This window comes from Canis lupus, chromosome 32 (genome assembly GCF_003254725.2).
Source record: "Canis lupus dingo isolate Sandy chromosome 32, ASM325472v2, whole genome shotgun sequence".
Lineage (NCBI taxonomy): Eukaryota > Metazoa > Chordata > Mammalia > Carnivora > Canidae > Canis > Canis lupus.
Genome location: NC_064274.1, coordinates 15001348 through 15016381, shown reverse-complemented (window position 1 = coordinate 15016381; position 15034 = coordinate 15001348). Strand labels below are relative to the sequence as shown.

Sequence of the window (15034 nt, the reverse complement as noted above, 5' to 3'; positions counted from 1 at the left end):
AGAGAAGCAAAACAAAATACAACTATTCTAATAGTGTAGGCATCGACATGCATGTTGAGACTCGTGGTCAATACTTTCAAAATTCAAAATGTGTAATCATGCTTTTCTAATAGTAATAGCTTTTTCTTTCCTCTTCAGAGGAAATAATGATTTTTCAAAATTAGAATGGAAGGAAACTTAAAAAAAAAAACAGAAAACCTTTCAGATTTAGTACTACAACAATGGCTTATTTAGCCATACGTTTTCTGGTTAAGGGCTAAAGCAATCAAATAAGCAATTCAGAAGACTGATGCCTCCCTGTAGAAATGCCATTGTATTCCACATAGAAAAATGTCTGGTCTGTTTCTATGATTAAAGATAGTGCTTATGATTGATATCTGATTAAATAGATGTATATCATACAAATATAATGAGAATTAAGTATTGTAAAGAAATTGACATATTATTTATAAAGAAAAATAATCCACAATGAAAGTGAAATCAGTACATTTTCAACTGTGATATTACATATGTTTATCACAGCTCAGGGGAAAAGGCAGATTTTATTAGAAACTGACAGGCATAAAAGCATGCACTATTGGTACACCAGAGTCCTGCAGAGTTGATGACCTTATTATGCAGAAAATATATCCATCAGACATTTGATATCTCTAGTATGTGCAGTGAATTAAGGATAAATTTTATTTTTTAAAATTTGAAAATGGAAAACTTGAAATGGAAAAATCTGTAAATTGACACAATTATTTTAGGCCTAATTTTCCTACATGCTAATTCATAAAAGAACACCGGTTCTAATGCCCCCCCAAAAAGGCATAGAAACATAATTTTTGTCTTTTTTTAAGGGACAAAACTCAAATCCTTATTAGAAAAAAAAATTTTTTATCAAATCCAAGAGAGGTATTTCATCTACCTCAATATTGTGTACTTGTTTTGAATTTAATTCAGCTGTTCAAATATAAATGGGAAGACAATAAAAATAATTAAGAATAAAAAAAATTAAGAATATAAAATAAAAAATGAATTATAATAAAAATGAAGGGAAATAATGTGTTAATAATGATGAAATTTCCATATTCACATTATGTTGTTAATGTCAGTAATAATTACCTTCATTATTCTTTTTATATTCACTCTTTGTTATTGTCCTTCATGTCAGTCTCAATACCATATATTATAACTTTTAACCAAAGTAACTGACTTCTCTTTCAAAAAAACCCCATAAGCTGGTTATTTGAGAATAGCTGTCATACATAAACATTTTAGTAGACCTACAAAGACCGTAAGCCCACAGAATAAAGCCCCACACAGCCACATATTTTTTTATACTTTCTTAAATAGTAAAAGTGGATAATGACAATATTATTGTTTTTAACATAACCCAAATGTATAATTATCATTTTATTTTTTATTTTCTTATAATTAAATTTTAAATAGAAGAAACAAATATGTATAGTACGACCTGTCTTGATGACTTTGTTTCACTATGCTAAAGATTTGTGAACTATAAAGATGTACTATATGAACAACTCCCCTTCCATTACACATACACACACACACACACACACACACACACTCTACATTCAATGAACAATAATGTGTTTTTTTAAAAAAATTTGTGGATATACCTATGATTATTACTGTGTTTCAGTCCATGTACTAAAAGCCACATTCATAATTTTCTCTAAGCAGATTCTCTCTACCTTGTGTCCAGCTATTATTGAACAATTTGATTACAATTCATAGATTGTTTTTTTTTTCTAGTTGCAAATGTCTATGTTCAGAATGTCTTAAGTCTTTCAGACATTTAAACAAAGATTAAGTGTATGAATTTCTGTTATTTGTTTACATATTACCAACTACCCAAAACTTATTGAGTTAACATAACAATTATCATTTTTCACAATTCTGTTCTTTGCTTGGACTTAGGTACATGTCCTTCTGTTTCATCTATATTGTCTTGAGTCACTCATTGGGCTATATTTAGCTGGGGCTTCAATCTACAAAATGGCTTTCCTCACATGTTCCATGTCTTAACTTGGATGGCTGGAACAAATTTAATTTGGTATCTTTCTAGTAGTATAATTTGACTTCTTAAATGTTGACCTATAGCATCAAGATAGCAAAAGTAGGACCTGTCAAACACCACATGGCATTAGCCTGGAATTGGTGCATTATTATTTTTCCACATGCTATTGCTGAAATTAAGTCACAAGGCCAAACCAGATTCAAAAGGAACAAGGATTCCACCTACTGAAGAAAGAAGTGTTATGAGGATTATAGCGTGGGAGAATTATTGGTGACCATCTGTAAGGCAATGTTGTAACTTCAAAATTAAGAATCTAGGCCAAAGTGTCAAATTGCTTAGGCTCTAAAAATGCATTTCCACTACTGACATTACTGCAATATTTATGAAATTATGTAATTATTTTTAAGCCTCATTCTATTTGTCTGGAAAATTAAAGTAATATTTTTCTCCATTAGTTTGTGAGAAGCTAAATAAGAAGAAAACATACATTGAACATGAGCATTTATTATGTGACAGGCTTTAAGTTATTTCCATGCATTAGTCATTTCATCTCCTCAACAAAAAGAGTAACAAAACAGACTTTCTGTAGTATCTCATGTGACAATGAATAGGTCTCTGCTTTCTGTACTAAGAGTACAGAAAATAGGGTCCAATTCACAAAACTACTGCCTCCCAATGGAAAAACTACATTTAAACTAGTATCAAAACTACACTTGGCTAAAAATAAAGAAAAAATAAAAAACAGAGAATCAGAGAGGCAGCAGAAGTAAAATTATTTTTAATATTTGTTATTTACTCTGGGAACCAAGAAAATACATGCTTGGACTTAATCCATGAGGTGTACATTTTTGGGCTACACAGTTTGTCTCTACAAGATGAGACCACTTGGACATCTTACTGCCAAAGCATAACTTTTTAAAGTTAAAAACTTGGGTGCCTGGGTGGCTTAGTTGGTTAAGCATCTGCCTTCAGCTCAGGTCATGATCCCAGGGTCCTGGGATCAAGACCTCCATTAGGCTCCTTGCTCAATGGGGAGCTTGCTTTTCCCTCTCTCACCTGCCACTCCCCCTGCTTGTGCTCTCTCTCTCTCTGTCAAATAAATAAATAAAATCTTAAAAACAAAAAAGTTAAAAATTCCTACACAGAGTGAGCATGTGTCAAAGATTTATTTAATTCATAAATGAGGCAAACAATAAAATGGCAAGACTGGTTTTGTTCATTATATAAATGAAGACACTGTATCTTAGGGAAGTTATTTGCTGAAAATCACATGGGCAATAAATGTTAGCTGTGGGAATAAGATCTAGGACAAAGTCTCATTTTACTACACACTCTCCCAAGTGAGATAATTCCATTCTTTAAAAACTTATTAAATTGTCTTCATGAAAAAGAAAATAGTCTTCACGGTATTTAGCTGAGATCATCATGTCTATGACTTCTAATTTGTCATCCTGAATAGCTTGGTGATATTATGTCTTTCTTGTGTATCATGTTTTATTAGCATTATTTTATATGTTCTCTAGACTTTCTGTAAGATACATTATACGTTTTATTTGCACTAATTCTTGTAACAGTTAAAGCCATTAGATCTGATTGTATGTAAGATACTGTTACAGTTATATGGACTTTTATAGCAGTAAAATTTATGTATAAAATAATTTTATTATTTTTCAAATACTGTGTATCAGTCAGAATTTTTTCATTGCAAACAAAAATTGGCTCTGGATAATTCAAGAAAAAAAGAAAATTATTGAAAGAGAATCTGATAATTCAAAGAATTCCTGGGAAGCTGGATGGGAGCAGGAGCAGCAGCTAAGATCAGGCCACAGGAATACTTCAGTTAGAATGGGAATTTACTGTTCTTATTAGCAGTGAATATTCTGGTGTTACTTACACTGCTGCTAGGGAATATATTAAAGTTTTAAATAAATATCCATTTGTTCTTATATGATTACATAACTTGTTCAAGAGTCACAATACTGAGTTGAAGCAACTATTGTCAAACTAGATCAGATGTCTACTCCATAAGTGCCAGAAGACATATAACCTATTTCAATTTCATACTGGGAGGCACAAGTCTCAATAGATTTTTTGCCCTCTATAGAAAGTGATGGTAAGTGAATTTTAGTCCAGAAAATGTTCACCTTTCTGGGATGCTAACATTTATTCATATACATTTTTTTCTTTCAGTGTTATATCCTAAAATAACAACAAAAATATACCCAAATATAAGGTTCCTGCAAAACATAATGCAAACATCCCTTTCAAAGAGAATCAAAGAAATGAATTTCTATGGTCAACTACAAGTCTAGGTGTAGTTGGACATCTCTAGTTAAAGTTACAATTATTCTATGTATTTTATAATTTATGGACTAATTTGTAAAGAAAACCACCATTAAATATTGGTTTTGTACAATATTGAAAGAAAAATTATTTAGAACATAGACATATTTATGACACAGCAAGATGGAAGGTTGATGAAAGAGTGATGTTTTAGTTACCAGTCACAAGGTCTAATAGCCCTAATGTATAATTCCCTTCTACATTCCTCACTGTATATACAGTTTACTGGTCAGTAGTATCTTATTGGTCAGCAATTTTTTTTTTCTGCTAACACAAGCCAAGCCTTAATTCTGAGGGTTGAGAGCCATATACATTTATAGTTAACTATGTAATTTTACAGTACACTTCCAGTAATACTTACCACTCTATATAGTAATATAACATTGTCTCCTAGGCACATCTAACTATGTATTCACCAGATAAGGTATCACATAATTTGCCATCCAAATCACTGTTTTTATGAGTCAGAAGACACTACTGATGGTTATACTCAAACAACAGCTGTGCACAGAGAATATCCTGAGCAATTCTAGAATGTATTTTTATCCAATAAATGTCATTCCACTATTTTATACTATCTGTATAATACATAGTATATTAGAAGACATGAAACTCCTAAGGCATCAAGCCACTGATCTACTGTTTTCTAGAAAATGAGAAATGTTTTTTCAGAGAATATGTGTTATCAGGCATTCAGTATGCTCAAGGATAGTGCTGCTAATGGGGATGAAAATCATGGGTAAAAAACTCATTCAGAAAATATAGTCTCATATGTCTTTCTAAAACTTCCTTGTCACTAAATGTCCAATTTTGTTTATTCCACTTCCCTAATTATTTGGGTCATCTTGGCAAAATCTTAGACATAAAGAATAAACCACAATGCATCCTTATGTTAATCCATCTATCCTTCTGGGATAAGTGCTAAAAATTGGCCTGGTGGAAGATTGACCATCTCCACTGTTCTTAAGAGACATTCCTAAATGGGAAAGGCATGCTCCCTTCATGATGATAAAGATCTGTTGGGCAAGCCCAACATTATGGCAGGCAAGATGCATTAGATACATCTTATTCAAGGGAGGCAGCTCAAGTCACATGGCCATCTGGTATGCCATTCCCTACTGGGACCCTGTAGCCAGTAAAAAAATATTTCTCAAACATTAGGCTCCTTGGGGTGCCTGTGTGGCTCAGTTAAACATCTGCCTTTGGCTCAGATCATGATCCAAGGGTCCTGGGATGGAGCCTCATGGTGGGGTTCTCTGCTCAGCGAGGAATCTACTTCTCTTCTCCCTCTACCTGCTACTCCCCCTGCTCTCTTTCTCAATTTCTTTCTCTCTCTCTGTCAAATGGATAAAGAAAATCTTTAAAAAAAAATCAGGCTCCTAAACTTATCCTTTTCATCCTCATCAGTCAATCTAGTGAAAAAAAAATATTTTGTTGTAGGAATGACCATTCCTGCATCTTTCAATACTTTTATGGTGATAATCTTAAATTTTCCTATGATTTTAGTATTGTTTTTAGCTTACTCTTTTTGTAGAAAGAGAGAGGTGCCTTATGTGGCTTTTTCTATCATAATTCACAAATTATTTACCTAAATATGTATTAGTGTCCACTAGATGACAGGGATTGATTTGGTGGTATTGGGTAAGTAGCATAGAAAAAGATAAAGAAAACAAAAACAAGCCCCTCTTCTCATAGAACTTTGTCCTAGCAAGGGTAACATGTAATAAATTCGCAAATACACATATTCACATACACACAAAGAAAATTTTAAATAACTTTCAGTCAACTGATTAAAGATAAAATGGCTTGATACAATAGAGAGACTAGAGAGTGAAAAGTATACATGAGGAAAGACTTCTTTAATGTGTGGCTTTTATTCCCCAAACCTGCAACTTTGCATTCTTGCTGAAGTCTTAGCAGAGTCTCCATGTGGGAAAACTAACTAATTGTGCTGGGTCTGTTTGCATTCTAGCTACCAAGAGGGCCCTGAAGTTTCCATAGTGGCAAGTAGGCCTCAACTGAGGTCAGCAGATTGTGGAGGAGGTCCAGAAAATGAAAAGGAAGTAGACTCTTGCTTTGAAAAAAATAACAATGTAAGAAATTCAATTTACCTCTTTGTATCTCAGCTTCCCTCATTTGTAAATTTGGGATAACAGTTTGAAATGAAAGTTAGGTGTGAGGTGACACATTTCATGCATAATTTATGGGTAATTTGGCACAGTTCAAGGCAAATGGTAACATGAAATATCGGTGTAAATAATAGGAGAATAATAGATGATGATCTTGTGAAATTAAGGGCCCTATTACTGGTCATCACAGATAAATTTCAGTTGTTTTATTCATGTTTATTTTCATTTTGGTTGAACACTATCCTACTCAGATAGAACCCTATATTTTCTCTAGCATATAGTTTGTGCACAATAAAAATAATATATATAAATGAATAGAACAAACGATAATTCATAAAATAGAAAAATATGAGTTGTCTAATTCTCCCTGTGTCCTCATAAAAAGTTTACCATTGATCCCAAATTAGCAGACTAAGTAGTTATTTATGCTTTGCCTTTTAACCATTTTCTATCTTTCTATAATCATATTTTATTTTACCTTTAGTCTTCTGACATCATTATTAGACATTGTTTAATATTTTATAATTCACCTTTTATTTTGCTTCATTCCTCTAACATTTGCCCAAGTCTTTTTTATATCTGAGCTCTCCAAAGAGCTCACTATGTCCTCATGTTCATTTCTTTAGATGACTCACTCTTCTGGCTCTTGTGTGGTATTTTGTGACAATACTATCAGTATTTTGTGTGATATTTCCCCTGGGTTAACTTCCTTTCTCATGTTTTTGCCAATGGGTTATTTTTCTATGGATTTAATTAAACTTAATTTCTAAAATTCAAAGGGAATTTGCATGAGAAAGCTTAGTAATTTCTTTCTTTCTTTTTTTTTTTCTGCTTTCCAATTTCTTTTTTTTTTAATTTATTTTTTATTGGTGTTCAATTTACTAACATACAGAATAACCCCCAGTGCCCGTCACCCATTCACTCCCACCCCCACCCTCCTCCCCTTCTACCACCCCTAGTTCGTTTCCCAGAGTTAGCAGTCTTTAGGTTCTGTCTCCCTTTCTGATATTTCCCACACATTTCTTCTCCCTTCCCTTATATTCTTTCTTTCTTTCTTTCTTTCTTTCTTTCTTTCTTTCTTTCTTTCTTTCTTTCTTTCTTTCTTCTTTTTTAGTAATTGCTTTCTTTGTAAGAAGAACATCATTCTGGTACATGGTTTGGGGAATGTCTTCTTCCATCTTACCATTGTAAACTACCCAGGTCACACATCTTCAGAGTAATTAATTTTTAGTGGAAGGAAAGATGAAAACACTCCTTTGAATCCAAAGCTTTGAATTTCCTGTGCTGAACTTCAAATTCCGTATCTCATTCCAGGTTCTTTCTGGTAGAGTTGGAAAGTACATTTATTGTCAATCAATAAATTTTGCATAAAAAGCATTTCAGATCTTTACATAACTAACTGTAGGACACACTGAATCACCTCAAATGTGAAGTACCACAGAGTTTAGCACTTGTATTTTCTGCTTAAGAGACCACAGGAAGATTAATGGCATAAAAAGAATAAAGTAGAATTATTCAAAAGGATGCACAGCTCAATATTGCCTATTTTTAATACATACTGTGCAATAAAACTGCTGGTTTCCCTGTTGCATGCAATGATAAACAAAATCTGTTTACAATTTGCTTGCCTTGACTCCTGTGGTAGAGTGTAAAAAAGTATATATTATTGAAAGAAGGAATTTGGAAATTTGGTAAGGTTTGTAGCATCTGTTCTGCTAAAAAGAGGCTTCCCCATTGATGTTCAACATGGTGAAATATTTTGAACCCCTTGGAGAGTCATTGTTGTTCCTGGAGTCTGAGGCATCAGCAGTAACCATGAATGTCTCTGTTCATTTGTAAAGTGCTCTAGTCTATGGCCATACCACCCTGAATGTGCCCGATCTCGTTTGTAAAGTGTTCTAGCCAGAAAATTAAGCTGCAAGATGAAGATCTTGCTTCAGTGATCCATACTCTTGACATATTCAGCCTTTCAACCTGGTATATTTCAAACCTCTTTATTTGAATCTCTCCAGGGAAGCCAGTCAAAGAATAAAAATGGCCCATAAAGTAGCAGACTGCTTTTTGAATTGAACAAACAGCCTTCTGCAGTAGTTTTCTTTAGCCTTTGCTCATTGCCAGGACACTTCCAAATATAAGAAAGCCTTTCTTCTCATTTTCAAAGCATTACACAAGATGAACCCCAGCTTCTTCAAACAGCATCAAACTTCACACCATTCTATCTGAATCCAGAATAGCACTGAACCAAAATGATAGAAAATTCCTAGAATGCCAGGTATTGGGACTTTCTATTAAAAGGAAATGGGAATAAAAAAGAGAGACTATAATTCTTGTACACTAAAACAAAGTACCATAGAAAAATACTTAGGTTAGACTACTGATATTCTAAATATAAATTACATATGTTAGAAATAATTTTAAGGTTAGAAATTTCTGTATTTATAAAATTTTAATCACACTAAATGTGTTAGCATCATAAATGTTATATCAGGATACAAAACATCACTCAGTTTGAAGATAGTGCTGTAACTTACATGCCAGATATATAAAATGTTTTATTATATACTTTTATATTATAGGTTAAATTGTGGCATGTTTGTACATATATGTATGTCGATTATGTATGAAATGATGAAAAGTGGAATATATTCTATACATTAAAACCACGCTAAGCACAGTGAAATTGTAGTAAAACAAAGGATTGAACTGTCAAGCTGATTTATGCAACTGCATGTTATTCGACATCAAACTTTAATAATTATTTCAAGAGTACAAGATAGAACCAATTACATACAGTTTAGCATTTTCTTCTGAAAGATCCCATCAAATACTACTTTCAAAAATGTACATTTTTTTCTATATTACAGGTTATTTGGGGGTTCATATAGACAAGTTCTGTACAGTGTATATAGGAACATCGTTTACAAAGGAAGCCATTTTGTTTTGATGACTCCTGTGTCTCTAATTTATAGTTACACATATAGAAGAATATCTTATCTTTTCTATTTTCCAGCCATCCATGTGACATAAATCCATAAATATAGATTTATTTATAATAATACTCTTGACACAGCTGATGTATCTTGCTAAAAAGTGTTTTTAGATAGGAGCCTCCATATCCTTTTGCTCACAAATGATATTAGCATATTTTCAAGAGAGTCTGGTCAAGATCATCCAGATGTCTCTTATGTAAAAAGGGAATGGGTAGTGGGTCACTAGCTGAAATTAACCCTTTTATTTATGGAAGTTAAAATCCTATATGAGGTAACATAGATAAAAGTCTTGAAAGTTACAGTACTCATGTTGTCAAATGATATACATCTCAGTATGTAGACATTAGATATCTATAAAAATTCCAATTAAATGGCTAATGTATCATTTTATACTGTAAGAATAAAGTATTAAATATTATATATGCATAATTAGAGAACAGAATAATAACTATAAAATGCTCCATGTAAGAAAGAAAATTTTTAAAAATTGGAAGAAGGAAATTTAATTTCTCCAGGAACAAAATAATGGTTGATTGAACAATTAGGATGACCAAGCAATATCAGCTAATGGATTTATTCACACAATGCTTGAAGTAGAAAGTCGAATATGATGTAGACCTTGAAAGACACATGTGACCTAGGCAGAGAGTAAACACATGGAGGCAAAATAAACATATCTACACTATCTATGAATGTATAGAGATAATGTATGGTAGGGAGACAATAGTGAGGACCTAAACTTATTGTAATGGGGTAGATGGAATTAGAGGTAGAATACAATTATGTAAATAACTTGGCATTAAATCAAGAAGAACCTTGGGATGCCTGGGTGGCTCAGCAGTTGAGCATCTGCCTTTGGCTCAGGGCATGATCCTGGATTCCTGAGATTGAGTCCCACATCAGGCTCACTGCATGGAGCCTGCTTCTCCCTCTGTCTATGTCTGCTTCTCTCTGTCTCTCTCATAAATAAGTAAATAAAAGCTTTAAAAAATAAATAAAATATGAAGAAACTTGTTGAGGAATCTGACAAAATTTAGTTTTGATACAATTAAAGTTAGAGAGTCATATGTACGTTCTTCAGCAGGATTTAACATGACATATTGATTTTTTAATCAATATTAATAAAGCAATATTTTTGTAATAGGGATTGATGAGTTGGCCCTGTAGGCAGAAAAAAGCTGTTGATTATAACAGGTATTAGGTAAGAAGAGTATTTTAGGGAATAAATGCAGAGATATTGAGAAGAAAAAATAGAGTTTAGGTTTTGGCTTAATACAGAGCAAAAGGAAAGCTGGAAACAATGATGGCTTCAAGTTTCTAGCCTATAGTGTCATAAAACAACAAAAGGTAGGGATTAAGCAAAACATCTGGATTGATTAGTGAAACAAAGATGTATAAATTCAAGAACTGTCCATTGGGGCAATATAGAGAAAATAGGGTACCAGATAAATCAGGAGTGACCCTCTTCAAAACTGTTCATAAGGTTAGTAAGCCAAAATTACACTATGAGATACTAGAAAACATGTAGAGTTCTCAAATGAAAGGAAGATTTAAGGTTGGAATGTACAGTGAGTACAGTAAACAAAAATCAGATGAAAAAGTGGTGCAAGACATGAGATATAAAAAGTATGGTGATTCAGGAAATTAAGTTTAAATAGAAATGCCAAGTTGCTGGCAACCCTTTAATGAAGGAGCCTAGAATGAGCCAGTGAAGTGGAGATGACTCCTGGGAATGTCATCATGAACCGAGTATTTAGGATTCCAGATTTGCTGGTTAATGACAAAGAAATGACAGCTGATGTGATATTAGAAGATATAGTTTTCAAAGCAAAAAGAATTAAGTTTAAAGAATGAAGAATAGAGCCTCTATCTGAGAAATTTCCATAGTTGTAAATTCCAAACAGGAGGGGCCAGGAAAACAAAGAAACTTTTAAGTCCTGTTGTCTACACAATGTGAATATATGTCTGTTAACATTTATCATAGAACTGCATCTTATAAGAAATACTCCCTTCTCATTCCCTGATAATGTGAATCTTGGGGAGGGTCACAGGAGGTACAAGACAAGTCATCACTGATGCTTTATTTTTATATTAAGATACTGAATGAGGATATATGACATGAGAGTAACCAATAAAAGAACCAGGGCTTTTGAATTTAGGCAATTATTCAATTAACTATTTTGTTTCTGTAGATCCGATTTTATATGTGTGAATCATTTAACTTTTTACCCAAAAAACTTCTTGTACTGTATATTTGGTGATGATTTTTTCATCATTTGTATGTCTTTTAAAATCTGTAATTTGATGTTATGTTTAAAGACTATTGCTGGACATAGAATTCTAGGCTGATAGATTCTATTAATACTTTAAAGATGTTGCATACTTTCTTCTCATTCGTATTGTTTCCAATGATAAATGTGAAGACATTAGCTTTATCCTTTTTATTCATAATATTTTTTGTTCTACAGAATTCTTCAAAGATTTTTCCTTAATATTGGTTTTGAGGAATTTGGGTAAAATGCATGATAGTTTTCTTTGTGCTTTTTGTACTTGGAATATATTGGGCTTCTTGCATGTGTAGGTTTATAGGTTTCTTCACATATATAACATATTTGATCATAATTGCTTCAAATATTTTTTTTTATTCTTTTGTCTCTCCTTTGGGAATTTGACCTTCAAATAATATTAGAGTACTTGAAGTTTTCCTACTAATTCCCACTGAATTATTCTGTTCATTATTTTTAAAATATCTTCCCCTCATTTTCAGATATTTTTGATTGCTGCATTCATCAACTAATCTTTTTCAATATCTAATTTACTGTTAATCCCATCTTGTATATTTTTCATCTCAAACAATAAAGATTTCATTGCTAACTTTTTGAAGGAATATTGTTAATATGGGTCCCATCTCATATATTTTTCATCTCAAACAATAAAGATTTCATTGCTAACTTTTTGAAGGAATATGGTTAATATGGGAATAAAGGGGAAAGGAGAAAAAATGAGTGGGAAATATCAGAAAGGGAGACAGAACATGAGAGACTCCTAACTCTGGGAAAAGAACTAGGGGTGGTGGAAGGGGAGGTGGGTGGGGGTGGGGGTGACTCGGTGATGGGCACTGAGGGGGGCACTTGATGGGATGAACACTGGGTGTTATTCTATATGTTGGCAAATTGAACACCAATAAAAAATAAATTTATATAAAAAAATATTTACCAGTATAAAAAAAAAAGCCTGAGACTAAGAGTCATGTGCTCTATCAACTGAGCTGGATAGGTGTCCCTCATTTTCTTCTAATTCTAACACTATATGACTTTTGGGTTTGTTTCAATTGATTGACTTTTCTCCTACTTATATATTACATTTCTTGCATTTTTACACGGCTGGTATTTTTAATTGCATGTCAGATATTCTGTATTTTATCTTGTTGCATATATTTGTGTTCCTTTAAATACTCCTGAATTTTGTTTTGAGATGCAGGTAAGTTAGAAACAATTTGATCATTTCTGGTTTTGTTTCTAAGATATTTTAAATGGGACAGGAGAAATGTTCCATCTAGGACAAATTATCCCCATTATAGAGATAGGAAACTTCTAGATCCTCCACCCAGTTATGAAGCTCTTCAGCTCTATGTGAGCACTAGACACTGCTCATTTTGCTTGTTTGTTTTTATTTCTGGTTTTGATTACTTCCTCAAATGCAAATGCTGATAACCTCAGCAAAATATGTAATGGGGAGCTTCTGCAAATCTCCAGAGTTTGTAGTTTTCTCCTGTCCAGTTCTGTCTTCTAAATTCTAGTTGCTTTGTTTTCTCTGGACCATCATCCCTGTCTCCAGAACTCATGGAGTCTGTGGGTCTCCACCTGCTTCTCCTTTTCTGGACTGTGGCATAGAAACTCTCTCACTGCAGTAATCTGGGATAAAGATAGGGTTTATCTTTTTTATTTTACAACCTGGAATGCCATTCAAGGAATTTACTAGGGTGTTGTTGAAACTGTTTCCCCATTATTTATTTTCCTATTTCTTTTCCTTTTTTTTCTTTACTTTTTTCTTTTTTCTCTTTTTTTCTTATTTTTCTCTTTTTTTAATTACTATTTCCTGTAGGAAGATTAATCTAGTTCCTATTACTCCAGTATGTTGAAAAGTGGGCATCCACTTGGGAAAAAGAAAATTTGTTTAAATGTTCTCATATATTTTGATCTTATTAAAAAATTCAGAGCTTAGAATAAAAACATTTGCAAATCCTTTACCCAACAAAGGACTTATATCCAAAACATATTTTAAAAAACCCTTTATATGCAACAGTAAGAAAATAATCATCCAATACAAAAGTGGACAAAAGGCTTAAATAGGCAATTCTTTAGAAAGGATATACTAATGGCAAAGAAGCACATGAAAAGATACTCAACATTAACAGTTAGAAAAATACAAAGCAATACCATGAGAGCTCTACTACCTGCCTTGAATAATATCTAAAATTAAAAGTTTGAACATGTTAAATGTTGGAAGGGATATGGAAGGACTAAATTCTCATACATTGTTGGTGGAAATACAAAGTAGTACAGCTGCTTTGGAAATAGTTTGATGGTTTCTTAAAAAGGTAAACATATGCCTACAAATAACTGATATTTCCAAGTTTGTTATCTGGGAGAAAGAAAGCATGTGTCTATCCTAATACTTATATATAAATTTCAAAGAAGTTTTATTTGTAATAAATAAAGCAGAAAATAGCCTAAATCCATCAATATGAGAATGGATAAACAATTGCAGCAAATTTAGAAATAGAATCATATTCTATTATAAAAAGGAATGAACTGTCTCAAAATAATTATGCCAAGTATAGTAAAGTAGATATAAAGAACCCATGCTATATGATTATATTCATTAAAATTCTAGAAACTGCAAGTTAATTTATACTGGAAGAACACAAATCTGTAGTTGCTAGAAATTGAGATGGTCTGGGTGGAGCTGGGAAGAAAGGATAACAAAGTGTCATAAGAAAACTTTTTGGGTGATAGATATGTTCATTATTTTAATTGTAATAATGATTTCATAGGCTTATACACATATCAAAAGTTATCAAATGGTACATTTTAAATACACAGCTTATTTTATGCCAATTATATCTCAATAAAGCTGTTTTATTTTTTTAAAAAAATCAGAGCTTACTATGGACTAGGCATTATGTGGATAATGGGTATGCAATGGTGAGCAAAGGGGACATATTCTCTGTGAATATTAATTTTCAGTCTGTTGAAGGTAATAAATATATAATTACAAGCTTTGATTAGTGCTATCACTGGAAGAAAGTGCCTGTTCAATTCCATAATGTAATGTTTAAGTCATTGACAATGGGAGTCACACTTTACCTTCTAAATCTTTTCATCTCATATATTTTATGTCATACAGTAGCCACTCAACAACTAGTTTTTAATTTAATTCACTAGTGATTCATGAATGAGAAAAGGTGCCAATCTAATTCCCAAAAAGGTTACTCAATGATATTGAAGATAAGAATTATAGGGATAAATTATGACTTATGTATA

At 32.5% G+C, this 15034-nt stretch overlaps 1 long non-coding RNA gene across 1 annotated transcript in view; it reads left to right on the top strand.

The window, feature by feature from the left end:
• Positions 1-15034, top strand: part of LOC112647282 (uncharacterized) — a 168483-nt gene that overhangs the window by 61033 nt on the left and 92416 nt on the right. The window contains exon 2 of the long non-coding RNA XR_003128222.3: positions 6342-6462. This is a non-coding gene — a long non-coding RNA (uncharacterized LOC112647282). The remainder of the gene's footprint in view (positions 1-6341; positions 6463-15034) is intronic.